Raw genomic sequence first — 16,048 nt, forward strand, 5'->3', positions numbered from 1 at the left:
CATTGTGCAATAATTTATCTATGGTCTAAATATTAAACATATAATAATTCCTAAACTGATTTTTTACTCATGAGAGGCTAGTGTGCGCGAACCTAATCCAATTCTTTACATTTACTATATCTCCAAATTTGCATTTTTTTTGTCTAGGTTCACTGCAACTATTGTCATACTTATAGTGCCACTGATTTTTTATTCATCATTTCCCCTTAAATCCAACTTGGAGAAAACCTTAGCTCCCACGACCCGGCGGAACAGACCTGGAATCACAGGAAGAGGGCATGGATCTCGGATGGATGTGATTCCTGGAAAACTAAACCGGAATGTATACAGCCATCTTTTTTCTTCACAAAGAAGAACCCTGCCACCACAGGGGAACATGGGGGTCAGATATGTGCCTTTGCCAAACTTTCCACATTGAAATCCTTCATGGCTTGTCTCTGAGGGCCAGAATGATTATACCATCTGGACTTTGGAAGTTTAGCTCCAGGGTCAGGTTAATAAGACAGACATATGTATGGTAAGGAGGCAAATCCTAGCAAGACCTCTCTGAAAAAATGTCCTCAAAACCAGACAAAAATGCAGGTAAGGTTACAGTAGAGACTGTAGAGAGAAAAATAGCTAAACATTTCTCATGGCAGTAATCTCCCCACTCAACAATCTACCTGGCTTGCCAATCCACCAACAGATTATGTTTCACCAACCAGGGAAGACCCAATACAATTGGGGTGGGAAGACTGTCCAGGACATAGCAAGGAATTATCTCACAATACATCAATCCCACTCTTAGTCTTACATTATGTACAATCTGAGTTAGCTCTTTCTGTGCAAGTGGCGCTGAGTCGATGGCGAAGATGGGAATGGGTTTAACTAAAGTACAGCAAGCCAGCCCATGAGTTCTAGCAAACTCAGCATCAATGACGCTGACTCCAGCTCCACTGTCAATAAACACAGAAATCTCCTCAGTTCTACTCTCTAGCACCACCTCTGCTGTCAGGACAAACCAGGAACTGCAGGTTGACGATAAGAGCACCCCTTGCTTATTCAACACCAGACTACCAAGGGTCATCGAGTCGCCAACAACATAGCAGCCTCCAAGGACTCAGGCGTTTCACACACTGCCAAAGCATCCTTCAACCTTTACAAAATATGTATATTGTAAAATGTGGATTCCTGGCTGGAGCACAATACCATCACAAAATAATGAAACAATAAAATGTGGCCTGCTTCATGTAGCATGGCAGTAACAGAAAAAAATTTGATTTTTTTTACCCTGGACGTGCCTTGGATACAGAAGAATCTCAGCACAAAAGAATTTTGTCACAGAAATTTTTTTTTTACAGTACATGAGCTCTGCACACAGCTGAATTCTGAATTTCTCCACCACAAAATAACTAAATTTTATTTTTGATATTTTTTCTCTCAATGTTAAAATGATCCTACCCTTAAAATTATAGACTGTTCAAGTCTTTGACAGTGGGCAAACTTACAAAATCAGCAAGGGCTCAAATAATTATTTCCTTCACTGCTTAGCGTGCTGAATCACATTAGCAACTGAAAAAAAAGATTTTTTTTTACTTTGATTACAACTTATTTTCACTGCCACTAAATGACGAGGTGAAATATGGAGTGCTAAATCACGTTAGCAACTGAAAAAAAGTTGCCACTAAAAGACAAGGTGGCATATGGCATGCTGAATCATGTTAGCAACTGAAAAAAACTTTTTTTTTGTACTCTGCATGAGCTCTGCATAAAGCTGAATTTTACTGCCGCTAAATGACAAGGTGAGATATGGCATGCTGATTGCTAAGTAACGTTAGCAACTAAAAAAATAGGGTTTTTACTCTGCATCAGCTATGCACACAGCTGAATTTCAATGGCACTAAATTACAAGGTGAAATATAGCATGCTGAATCACATTAGCAACTGAAAAAAAAAAAGTTTTTTTAATCTGCATACAGCCAAATTTTACCGCCACTAAATTACAAGGTGAGATATGCCTTGCTGAATCATGCTAGCAACTGAAAAAAATTGATTTTTAAAGGTCTACTCGTGCATGGAACACAATAGAAGCAATGCACAACACACTTCTATGAAATGTGCCTGCTGTCTTTGTCTCTGGACCTCAGTAATGGCACAAAAAAAATGATGCTGGAAGTCGATTTTACAGCCACACAGGACGCTAGCTATCTAAATTATTTGACTTAGGCCGGGGTCACACTAACCGACGCAAAATACGGTCCGCAGTTTACAGGCGTAATACGGATGAATGACCCCTAAATAGTGCTCCGTATGTCATACGAAAGGAAGGTGTGGTTGCGTATTTTGCGCATATCAGCATCCGTATGTAATCCGTATGGCGAGATTTTCTCGCCGCCTTGCAAAATGGACATATAATGGAGCCCTATGACAGGGTTTCTAACAGAAACGAAATAATAGATATAGACACATAGAATGCATATCTATATTACTGTGTATATATATATATATATATATACACACACAAGTCATTGAGATAAGCATATATATATTTATATTTCACAGAGTTCTTCATAGCAGAATTGCCGCTAATTAAATTGCCAGCTTCTCTCAAATCATTCCTCAACCCGACATGAAATGACACATGGTTTACATTCAGTAAAGCATTTAATTTCCTGTTTTTTTATATGTCCTTGACTAATAATTAGATGCGGGTTTGTGTGCACAATTTGGGAGCACCATAACTACACCTTGTTCACAATATTTGAATATGGTAATACAATTGGTGCCTTCAAGGGTGTATGGATGACCTTGCTTGTTATTTTTGGCAGACTTTGCACTTTGCAGAACTTTTATGAGTGTATCATTACCACAACTCTACTTTGTTGACAATATTTAAAAAAGGAACTACAGTAAGTGCCTGCCTTCAAGGTTGTATGGATGACCCTGCTTGTTACTTTGGGCAGGCTTTGCACTTAGTGTACAGCCTTTGAGTCTAGGAGTACCACTACATGACAATTTGAACAGAATATGTATGAGACCTGCCTTTATGTCTAATACAGGGTGTATCTGAGTCCCTCTTCCATCAAATTTTTGGCAGTTCTTGCTTCATAAATTACACTGAAATTTCCAATTTTTTAATAAAAAATTTAATTTTGGTTTACTTAAATTATAAGTTTTTAAATCCTTTTTAAAAATGTTATCTTATATACAAGGCATTATGCAGGAATGAATGTTTGTTAACTTTAGATTTCCTGTAAACTCCAGTTTATCATCGACTTTGAATGTTTTATTGTTAGCCCTTAAAGTGAAATAAGAATGTGACACCATTGTTCTCAGCAGAGATCTGGGAGTCAGGTATGCTTCTAGGGGTCTTCCCCATGCTGTTCTTCCATTCAACATTTTCCCATTCATTTCAACATTTTCACTGCCTCAGATCACCTTGAAGGGTCTGCTGGAAAAATGCTCAGATTTCCCATTGACTTGGGATTCTATGGGGGTGACAGGCAGCACATGGGGATTCAATGGGGGTGACAGGCAGCACATGGGGATTTTATGGGGGTGACATGCAGCATATGGGGATTCTATGGGGGTGACATGCAGCACATGGGGATTCTATGGGGGTGATAGACAGTACATGGGGATTCTTTGGAGGTGACATTCACCACATGGGGATTCTATGGGGTCACATACAGCACATGGGGATTCTATGGGGGTGACACACAGCACATGGGGATTCTGCTATGAATATGTCACCGAGGAGGATTACAGGAATAGGCTAGGCCACCAGGAAACCAGAAAGGATGGTAACTCAGCGGATTGCAGACCCCTGATCCCAACAACACAACTAGCAGTAGCCGTGGGGCGTACCTATGATGCCCTAGACGCCTTGGCACAGCTGGAGAACTAACTAAGCTTAAAGCAAGAAAGGTGAAATCTAAACTGCCCCAGAGAAGAACCCCAAAGAAATAGATAGCCCCTAAACATATATTATCGGTGAGACAAGATGAGGCACAAACACAGACAGAAAATAGACTGAGCAAATGATGGGGCCCAAATGGTCTAGATAGGATAGGAACGTGAAGACACTGTCTACAATCATGCAAAAACCCTAAAAAAATCCAACACGTCTGATGTACAAAAAACACTGAGGTCTCACGACCTCTCCCCCACTATATCAGCATTCTGGTGTGAACTGGCAGCAAAGCAAAAGAGACTAATATAACAGAGGACTGAACAAACTGACACAAGCTGTAACATATGGAGCGGGGTCCAGCACTGCCCCAGCAGGGAGCATGCTGAACTCTCACAGCAAAGCAGAAAGATACCAACCAGATCTGATGCAAAGAATTAGCAAATGAACAACTTAACTGAAAAATGCAGGATCACTTATATCCTCCCAGTCAGTAACCCCTGATTTCCAATCATCGTCGTCAAGTGGCAGACTTCTATGAACCTGGCCAGCTCCACTACCAGCAGTAACCACCAAAGGGAGCCCCGACTCAGAAGTCAAATCAAGAGAATTCACAACAGGATTCTATGGGGTGACAGACAGAACATGGGGATTCTATGGGGGTGACATATAGCACATGGGGGTGACATACAGCACATGGGGATTCTATAGTGGTGACATACAGCACATGGGGATTCTATGGGGGTGACAGGCAGCTCATGGGGATTCTATGGGGGTGACATGCAGCACATGGGGATTCTATGGGTGTGACATGCAGCATATGAGGATTCTATAGGGGTGACATGCAGCACATGGGGATTCTATGGGGGTGACACACAGCACATGGGGATTCTATGGGGTGACAGACAGAACATGGGGTTTCTATGGGGGTGACATATAGCACATGCGGGTAATATACAGCACATGGGGTTTCTATGGGGGTGACACAGCACATGGGGATTCTATGGGGGTGACATACAGCACATGGGGATTTTATGGGGGTGACATGCAGCAAATGGGGATTCTATGGGGGTGACATGTAGCACATCGGGATTCTATGGGGGTGACACACAACTCATGGGGATTCTATGGGGTGACAGACAGAACATGGGGATTCTATGTGGGTGACACAGAGCACATGGGGTGACATACTGCACATGGGGATTCTATGGGGGTGACATACAGCACATGGGGATTCTATGGAGATGACATACAGCACATGGGGATTCTATGGGACTGTTGTGCATAACATGAAGAGGCTATAGGGGTGACGTAACACATGGGGATGCTATGGGGGTGACATGCAGCACATGGTGATTCTATGGGGTGACATGCAGCATATGGGGTTTCTTTGGGGGTGACAAACAGCAAATGGGGATTCTATGGGGGTGACATACAGCACATGAGGATTCTATGGTAGTGACATGCAGCACATGGGGATTCTATAGGGGTGATAGACAGCACATGGGGATTCTTAGTGGGTGACATACAGCACATGGGGAATCTATGGGGCTGTCCTGCATAACATGAAGAGGCTATGGGGGTGATGTAGCACATGGGGATGCTATGAGGGTGACATGCTGCACATTGGGAGGTTATGGGGCTGTTGCACACAACATGGGGATGCTCTGGAGCTAACATGCTGCACATGGGGATGCTATTGGGGAGGCTATGAAGCTGTCGTTCAGAACATGGGGATGCTATGGTGGTGACATGCTGCACATGGGGAAGCTATGGGAGTGACATGCTGCACATGGTAAGGCTATGGGGGCCTCATGCGGTATATGGGAAGGCTGTGTGGGGCTCATGCAGTAATATAAGGAGGCTGTGTGGATCCTCATTAAGTATGTTGAGAGACTGTGGGGCTCATGCTGTATATGTGAATGCTATGTTGGGCTCATGCTGTATATAGGGAGGCTGTGTGTGGCTCATGCAGTATATATTTAAGGTGTCTGTTTGGAGCTCATGCAGTATATTAGGAGACTGGGGCACATGCAGTATATATAGGTAGGCTGTGTTGGGCTTAAGTTGTATATGGGAAGCCTGTGTGGAGTTCATGCTGTATATGGGGAGGTTTTGCGAGGCTCATGTTGTATATGGGGAGGCTGTATATAAGGGGCTGTGGGGGTTCATACAATATACAAAAGGGACTGTACTTGGGTTCAAAGATATATAGGGGGTGTCAGCATGCTTAATTCTGCTCAATATTAAGTGTTACAATTAATATTAATAAATTAATATTGAGTAGAATTAATTTCAAGCTATTGGTTCGGTCTTCCACAACAGTCATGGTCTCTCAAGTGGCCCCTCAGGAAAATTAATTGCCCACCCCTGCTTTAGGGAATTCAAATTAAGCAGTACCACGAGATAAGCCAAATGATCAGGTTGCTATTCTACAGTGCAACAACAAGGTCAGCAACTGTTATGTAGGTTAGTGATAAAATTAAGTAAAATCATCTTGTTACATATGCTTCAATGAATGACTAAGTTAAAGATGTCCTGTCTCCCGGTAAAAAGTGCAATTTTATGCTCATATTTTATTATTGATGCTCCCTTGAGTATCTTGTTTTTTTCAAATCTGCCATATGATTCCAGTGCTAATTTTTATTGTTTTTGACAAGGTGGCAATGTTCGTAGGATTCTCTGACAGCTTTTCTTTAGACTGTTCTGCGACTTTACCTAGTGAGCAATGCCTCCTTGGTAAAGACCATACTAAATTGAACTAAATTATAGGTCTCCTATCTCTAGAACTATGCAGTAAATTTGAGATAAAATACAGAATACTAAGGGGAGCAGCAGGAATAAAAATGCCAAAAACTGGCCATTTTTCATCTGGTGACAGATCCTCTTTAATTTTTCACATGTGAAGATCAGTAGGTTAAGAAATTTGAATTTGATAGTCTCACAGAATTTTCACCATAGAAATGATTTATTAGGAAAATTAGGACAAAATAGTATTAAACTGGCGTCCTTGTTTGCAGTTTGAGAAGAATAAAAAAATGCTGCTATTAAAGTTCTTTTACTGCAGCATGTCTTAATGAATCATGACTAATCAATTCGTATTCATACTGAGTGACTATACAGGTACTCCCTATACCACTTGACTTTTTGCATTACTATTCACAGACTGACACTACCTTTCCCATTTTAAATATGTTTCAGCACTGCAGTAGTACACCACAATCATATTAGGTCTCTATCTATTCCTATGTGGAATGAGCTGTGTGCTCTGACTTCTATCCCTATAATGCCAAAAATGGCGCTGATTGGCCAACTCACATATTTTATACTAGTTGTGATAGACCCCCGGACTTGCTGCTCTAGACCATGTGGTATGATACTTGTAATATATTATGGGAACCCTGTGTGGCCGCTCCTAACCTCATTAGCCTACATTCTGAGTCTTCTGCAATGTGTGAAATGGCGCTGGGCATTTTTTCTATTACTATAAGCTAGAATCAAGTCTCAAAGAGTTAGAATTTTCAAATTTCAGTACATGCTACTTGAAAATATTTTACAAGGAATCTATCCACTCATCTGTATTGACAATATATTGTCATTAAATACAATTAGTAAATTAAATACCAGACTCATAGTACAAATGCCAAAAGTAAACAAACTTTTGAAATAACAACCAAAGTACTCAACTGCTCAAAGCATAATGATAAACAAGAGGAATGCAGGAGCTCATTTAAATAGAAATATATATTTATTGTTACAGTACAAATGTTAAAAGCAGACAATTAGACAGTGCATTACAAAAGACACCAAAAATTAGGACGTGTGCCCATGGTATTATTGGAAAAAACCCACTAAGTACAGATGACATTATAAAAGTGACCAGTATCTCAAAATATATACAGTATTATATGTCACTCCTCCAAAACATATATAGGATGGTAATAAGTAAATCAGCAGAACCTGCTTAAAAGCACCCCCTCAGTAATATCTCATTTAACTTCTAATGTACCATAACGGAATAATTCCAAAGAGTCAAAGTAAGGGGAGGAAACAAGGTGCTCACCCGAAAATGCGGCATTCCCCTGGAGAAAGCGAAAGTGAAGTAGCGAAACACGCGTCGGGGTTTTTTTGGGACGGGGTGCCGCATATTTGTGTGAGTATCTCTTCTCCTCTCAAGTTTAACTCTTTGGAATTATTTTTGCTTCAGCACACCATGAGTTTAAAAGAAATATTACCGGTGATGCGGTCTGGGACAGGTCCTGCTTAAGCACTGGTCCTTATTTATATACTTATAACATATTAATAATATATAATTTAGACATACTTTTGGGCCGTTTGGTATATGGGGGCTGCATTTTCGGGTGAGCACCTTGTATCCTCCCCTTACTTTGACTCTTTGGAATTATTCCGTTATGGTACATTAGGAGTTAAATGAGATATTACTGAGGGGGTGCTTTTAAGCAGGTTCTGCTGATTTACTTATTACCATCCTATATATGTTTTGGAGGAGTGACATATAATACTGTATATATTTTGAGATACTGGTCACTTTTATAATGTCATCTGTACTTAGTGGGTTTTTTCCAATAATACCATGGGCACACGTCCTAATTTTTGGTGTCTTTTGTAATGCACTGTCTAATTGTCTGCTTTTAACATTTGTACTGTAACAATAAATATATATTTCTATTTAAATGAGCTCCTGCATTCCTCTTGTTTATCATGTCACTAAATACAGTAGCATTTAGAAAAAATAAACTAACAGGCAAAATAAAAAGAAAAATAACACCAACTTTGAAGTGTAAGTAATAAAACAGTTCTTTCAATTTTAAGCAGCTATTTAGCTGCCATGACCTTAATTCTTCTTGTTTGTCTTACAAAATGTTCTCATTGAGGTAAGGCAGCTTTGTGTTTGAGTCCTTTCGTTATCTTAGCCGAGGCTGGCTGCCTTCCCAGCACCACTCAGCAGTACCTCTAACATTTTCTGTACAAATTGCCTTTACTTAAAGTTTTTGTTCTTGGTCACATTTTTCATTGGTTTTCTATTTAGAAAGAGCGATTTCTTTTGGAATACATAAAACTTTTGTTCTTGCACTTTTGGCCTGATCACCAAGACATGAAACACTGTTGTCTGAAAAGTTTGTGCTGCTGTCTAGTAAAGACTTTGTTGTTGTGTTCTAAATGTTGTTAATTAATGTGGGACTGAACCTCGTCTACTGAATATGAAATGTGTTAAACTCGCTGCTTTTCATTTATACAGCTGTTTTCCATAAATGGAACTACAGAACACAAACACAACATTTAGCTTTGGTATAAGAAATGAGGAGACAGTTAGCATTGTAAAATTAATAGTTTGAGCAATAGATATAAGTAGATAATGAGGAGAACATTTATATATTTACCATATTTTTCTGACCATAAGATGCACTTTTTTCCCCAAAAATGTTTGGGGAAAGTGGGGGGTGCATCTTATGGTCACAATATACTCACACCTGTGCTGGTGGCGTGTGCGGCGTGGCTCTGTAGTGTCGTGGTGGCGGCGGGCTGTGCTCCGGTGCAGGGGCAGAGGCTCTCTGTGCTCCGTGGGGGGCTCCACCAGCATTTCCTCAAAGCCCGGAGTCCCCCGCACATCCGTTGCTGCCATGTTGCAATGGCCTCCGGGAACATGGATGCCGGGAAGATGGCCACCACTCCAGGGACGGCGCATGCTCAGGTTCAGATCTCGTCCTGAGATCTCGGCAGACGAGATTCAAATCTCGGCAATGAGATCTCGGGACGAGATCTGAACCTGAGCATGTGGCCATCTTCCCGGCGTCCATGTTCCCGGAGGCCACCACAACATGGCAGCAACGGATGTGTGGGGGCCTCCAGGCTTTGAGAAAATGCCGGCAGAGCCGCCACCCCTGCATCGGAGCTGCTGCCCCTGCACCGGAGCTGCCACCTCTGCACCAGAGCAGAGTGCCCCAGCACAGCCCACCTGCCATAGCACAGCCCACCCCACCTGCCCCAGCACAGCCCAGCCCAACCCACCTGCCATAGCACAGCCCACCCCACCTGCCCCAGCACAGCCCAGCCCAACCCACCTGCCCCAGCACAGCCCACCTGCCCCAGCACAGCCCACTTGCCCCAGCACTGCCCAGCACAGCCCACCTGCCCCAGCACAGCACAGTGCCCCAGGACAGCCCACCAGCCCCAGCACAACCAACTTGCCCCATCACAGAGCCACCGCCACTGCACCAGCCTGGACCACCAAACGACCCCTGTGACCACTCCTCCACCTGTGCCGGATCCCTTCCCTGGTAAACTGAATTCAGTCTGTAAGATGGGCCCCCACTTGACACATTATTATTTTTTTCCCTATTTTCCTTCTGAAAATTTGGGGTGCATCTTATGGTCCGGTGCGTCTTACAGTCCGAAAAATACGGTACATTACTTAATTAACTCTAGAGTATTCTGCAGTTCTGTGCCTCTTAGATATAGTTATACACACTTTGGTAAATTTCATTGAAAGCCAAATAAGTTTCCAGAATGTTATTGGGAATTTAACAATTGTCTTTCCTGCTAATAGATAATATACCCACATAAAGACATACATGAAAAACAATTTTTCTAAGCAATAACTTTTATTTAAGTGGTTGGCCAACCATAATAATGTATAATCTACCTGAGAGTGACAGAGATATCTAAGTACAATGGTCAGACCCACATGGAAATGAGCTGCACACTGGCAGGAGAATGACAGTAGATGAAAAAGCAAGTCAATTGCAAATTTTCTTATTTTCATGCTGTCTAAGGTTGGTTTCACATTTGCATCTGTGTGCGCAGCATTTTATCCTCATAAATCAGCATGCGTCATGCAGACATATATTTAACATGGTGTACACAGGGGCGTGCGTTTGCATGCGTTTGCGTACTCATGCATTATTTCACAGGGTGCGGCGGGGTGCGGCTAGCGCAACATGTTGCATTTTTTGTGTCGCCAAAAATCCTTCAAATATGCGCAAGCTTGCGCATGCGGATGAGTACATAAAAAAACTCATTACTGTCTATGGGAACACATAGGTACGCAAGTCCGTCATTGGACGCCTCCCCCTGTCTGTTGTGGGCCCTGCTCTATGCAGCAGAGGCGATCGGAAAACTGCAGCTTCTAGTCTCCTATGGAGACTATTGAAGCAAGTAAAAAGTAAAAAACAAATGTTTTTAAAAATGTTAAAAAATTTTAAAAATATAAAAGTTCAAGACAGCCCCTTTTCGCCCCATTCAAAATAAAACAATAAAAAAATCAAATATACACATATTTGGTATTGCCACGTTCAGAATCGCCCAATCTGATTAAAAAAATTAATCCAATCGGTAAACGGCGTACTGAGAAAAAAATCGAAACGCCAGAATTACATTTTTTTGGTCACTGCAGCATTCCAATAAAATGCAATATCGGGCAATCAAAAGATCATATCTACACCAAAATGGTATCAATAAATACGTCAGATAGGCATGCAAAAAATAAGCCCTCACCCAGCCCCAGATCCTGAAAACTGGAGATGCCACAGGTCTCAAAACATTTTTTTTTTATAAACTTTGGAATTTTTTTCACCACTTACATAAAATAGAACCGAGACATGTTTGGTGAACTAGTAATGACCTGGAGAATCATAATGGCAGGTCAGTTTTAGCATTTAGTGAACATGGTGAAAAAGCCAACCAAAAAATAAGTGTGGGATTGCATCAATTTAGCTGCAATTGGAATTGTTGTCATGTTTTATAGTACACGATATGGTAAAACCAATGGTGTCATTCAAAAGTACAACTTGTCCTGCAAAAAACAAGCCCTCACCTAGCCATTTTGACCAAAAAATAAAAAAGTTAAGACTCTGGGAAGAAGGTGAGCAAAAAAATGAAAACGCAAAACCAAAAATACCCATGATCGTTAAGGGGTTAAAGTAATGTTTATTTTTTCACATTCACATGATTTTTTCTTGCTATCTTTTTTTACTAATTTATTGAATTTGTGAATTTCAATATTTATCAACTTTTAATCTGGTAAAAAATAACGTATGCAATTGTTGAAAATATGAAACATTTTTACATACTGGCTGTCATGGCTGGAGCCAGGCTTGGACTGGCCCACAGGTTAACAGGAGATTCTTCCAATGGGCCCCTGTGGAAGAGTGGGCCACCACCTTCTTATATGAGCAGTACTTGGCACTATATACTTTAATCACTATGTACAGACAAAGGCAGCATCTTATTAATTTAACTATCTACCCAGTTCATTGTTTTATACTGGTGGTGGGTCCTTGGCACCCCAGTCCGATACTGATTAGAGCTTAACCCATTCTAATACTTTCTATGTCACAGTCAATAGCGATGGCAATATCTCAGTATTCAGATATACGGGGGCCCTCGCCCATTTCATATTGTTGTGAGGGTACAAAAACCCATCCGTCTACGTGATTATGCCTGTATACAGAAGCAGGAAGTAGTAGACTATGCTGTTGTGCCCGTCTAAAATAGCAGACACTGCCAGAAAGGAGAACAACAAATAGAGGCCAAAGTTTCATAGTTTAATCTCCATTTGTCATATACATAACATGGTTGCTAACAGGAACACATTGGAATCCTAATTTTAAAAGAACAGCCCTTTACATGTATATTAACTGCTATTTTTTTCACAAACAGTACCACATCTGAGTGGGCTTATGTTTCACAATGCACCTTGGCCTCATTCAATGAAATTGTGAAGCAATATTAGATTCAGAGCATTGGTAAGCATGGTACTTTTTATCATTTTCTACAATCCATTAATTCTGTGTTTTTAAAAAGCACTTCTCCTCAACCCCTTTCCAATCTTGGACATATCTATACGACCAGGTCATTAGTTCCTTACCGACCTCGAACATATTGATTTGTCATGGCGATTTTGTGAAGACAGAGACTGTGTGTGCGCGATCACTGAGGGGTGTCAGCTGATTCTGACAGCTGACACTCGGCACTCAGTACAGGAACATGGCATGCACTGCTTACAACACTTTAACCCTATAAAAAATACTGCAATCACAGCATTAAACAGTCATTCAGAGGAAGGAAGCCCCCTCTGCCATCCAATCAGCACCCCGCGACATCATCACAGGCGCCTGATGTTTGGCATGGTGACCCAATGTCATCATGACAACATTCGGGTCACCAGGCACTAGCAAGTTAGCTAGATTATACGCAGTGCACAATCTAACTAACCTGAGTCTGAGCAGGGCAGACAGTTTTAACGCATTGTAATGCTGGTGCATTGCAATGCATTAAAAACGCGATGAGACTGCAGGAAGTGAAAGTCCCATAGCCGCCCTTGTAAAACAGTTTAAAAACACTGTAAAACTTTTTTTTTATTCAAAAACCACAATATATATATGTATATATATACATATATATATACACACACACAGTTGAAGCCAGAAGTTGACATACACTATACAAAAATGCATGTTTTTCTCAATACCTGACATGATATCAGAATAAGTCTTTCCTATTTCAGGTCAATTACATATTCGTAATTATTATTTGCCAAATGCCAGGATAATGAGAGCAAATGTTTTAAGGCATTTTTATTACTTACTGCAAAGTCAAAAGTTTACATACACTAAGATTAGTATACCGGACTGCCCATATTATGATGTCATTTGTTTGGAAGCTTCTGTTTTTTTGGCAACATCTGAGTTAATTAGAGACACACCTGTGGATGTATTTTAATGCACACCTGAAGCCCCCAGCTGGGAGTTTTGCCTGGCTGGTTATAGAAAATACAGGGGAACCCATGCCGTTTTATCATTTAATTATTTATAGCGCAGGCGGCGGGTGATGAATACTCCCATCATCCGCTCCTGCTGTCACTATTATTAACAGCAGCAGGGGTAGGCTGATGTGAGTAATAGTCTTATCAGCCACCGCCTGCTGTCTCTTTTATAACTTAAATATATCTGTCATCATTTTGCCCTGCTCGCGCTGATCGCCGGCAGAGCAGGGGAGAATGATGAGAGCCATGTTCAGCACTCAACGTCAGGGAACAGCGCTTACGGCAACGCTTCTTCCCTAGCGCCCATCCATGTGGTACTGATGCGGCACACGCGTGCCACCCGTGTTCCACAATTATTACACACACGGACACTGACGTCTCCTGTACCGGAAATATCAGGACGTGTGAAAGAGGCCTTATAGCGATTTTTTTATGCTTGGCTCCTGTCACACACTAAAAGACAGTTTTTATTGCAAAAAGTAGCTTTTGCATCACCACATTTGGAGAGCTATAATTTTTCTATATTTTGGCCCACAGAGTCATGTGAGGTCTTCTTTTTTGCGGGACGAGTTGACATTTTTATTGGTACCATTTTCTGGCACATGACATTTTTTAATCGCTTTCTATTCTGATTTTAGGAAGACAGAATGAACAAAAACCAGCATTTCATGAATTTCTTTTGGGGGGGGGACGTTTACACCGTTCTGCATGTGGTAAAATTGTTAAAGCAGTTTTATTCTTAGGGTCAACGATACCTCATTTTTTTTTAATGTTTTGGTGCTTTTATACAATAAAAACTATTTAATAGAAAAAAATTAATTATTTTTGCATCCCTTTATTCTGAGAACTATAACTTTGATGTTTTCAGCGGTACTATGTTTATTTATATCCATCTTTTTGATTCCGTGTTATTCCACTTTTCATTCAGCAGTATGATGATAAAGCTTTGTTTTTGCCTTGTTTTTTTCTTTTTTATGGTGCTTACTAAAGGGGTTAACTAGTGGGAAAGTTTTATAGGTCGGTTCGTTGTGGACGTGGCGATACCAAATATGTGTACTTTTATTGGTTAGATTTTTTAATTCAAATATTTATTTAGTAATAGAATATATATTGATTTTTTAATAATTATTTTTGACTTTTTTAAAAATATTTTTACAATTATTTAAATTTCTTTTTACTTTTTTCTAACTTTTTCACTTAGAATCAGCTGACATCCAGCAGCGATCGCCTGCCCAACCCCGGTGTGTGCTGCCGATCGCTATAACGGAATATTCTGTCCATGGTCATATCATTCCAGGTCACATAGACGGAATATTATGTCAGATGTCAGAAAGGGGTTAAGGTTAAGGGCGGTGGTACCAAATACTAATGAAATGTATGTAAACTTTTGACTTTGCAGAGTAATAAAATGCCTTAAAAATGTATCTCTCATTATCCTGGCATTTGGCAAATTTTAATAATTATGGTAATCCTAATTGACCTAAAACAGGAAAGGTTTAATCTGATTTCATATCAGATATTGAGAAAAACATGCATATGTGTCTTTTCATGTAGTACATGTAAATTTCTGGTTCCAACTGTATATATTGTACTCACAAATAAATATTATGTCTGCTGTTCTGGCGCCTTAGGTGATCTGTCACTGTGACATGGCACCCTCCAAACAGTCCAGCAAAATCTGAACTCCAATATGGCGCTTCTTCCCTTTTGAGCTTCCTCAAAAGTAGCTTTTGACCACAAATGGGATATCAGCGTACTCAGGAGAAATTGCCCAAGAAATTTTCAGGACCATTTTCTCATGCTATCATTGTGAAAATGAAAAAAATTCGGGCTAAAACAAAATTTTGGGATGAAAAACATTTTTTTTCATTTCCACAGATCAACGTTATAACATTCTGTGAAGCACCCATGGGCTCAAGGTGCTCACAAGACATCTAGATAAATTCTTTGAGGGCTGTATTGTTTGAAATGGGGTAAATTATGGGTGTTTCCAATGTTTAAGCACTTCAGGGGCTATCCAAATGCAACATGACACTAGCAGACTATTCAATCAAAGTCTGCGTTCCAAAAAGTCACTCCTTCTTTTCTGAGCCCTGTTGTGCATGCAAAGTGGAGTTATTCAATACATATAAGGTATCTGCATTCTCCAGAGGAATTGCACATCAAATTTTGATGTCCACTTTCTCCTTTTACCTTGTGAAAATAAAAAATTTGGGACTAAAAGAATTTTTTTTGTCTGAAAAATGTGCTTTTTTATTTTCATGGCTCTACAGCATAAACTTCTGTAAAGCACCACAGGGTTCAACAAGCTCAGCAAACATCTAGATAAGTTCCCTGAGGGGTCTAGTTTTCAAAATGGTTTTACTTGTGGAAGG

This window comes from Dendrobates tinctorius, unplaced genomic scaffold, assembly GCF_039654945.1.
Source record: "Dendrobates tinctorius isolate UK_male_01 unplaced genomic scaffold, ASM3965494v1 ptg000008l, whole genome shotgun sequence".
Lineage (NCBI taxonomy): Eukaryota > Metazoa > Chordata > Amphibia > Anura > Dendrobatidae > Dendrobates > Dendrobates tinctorius.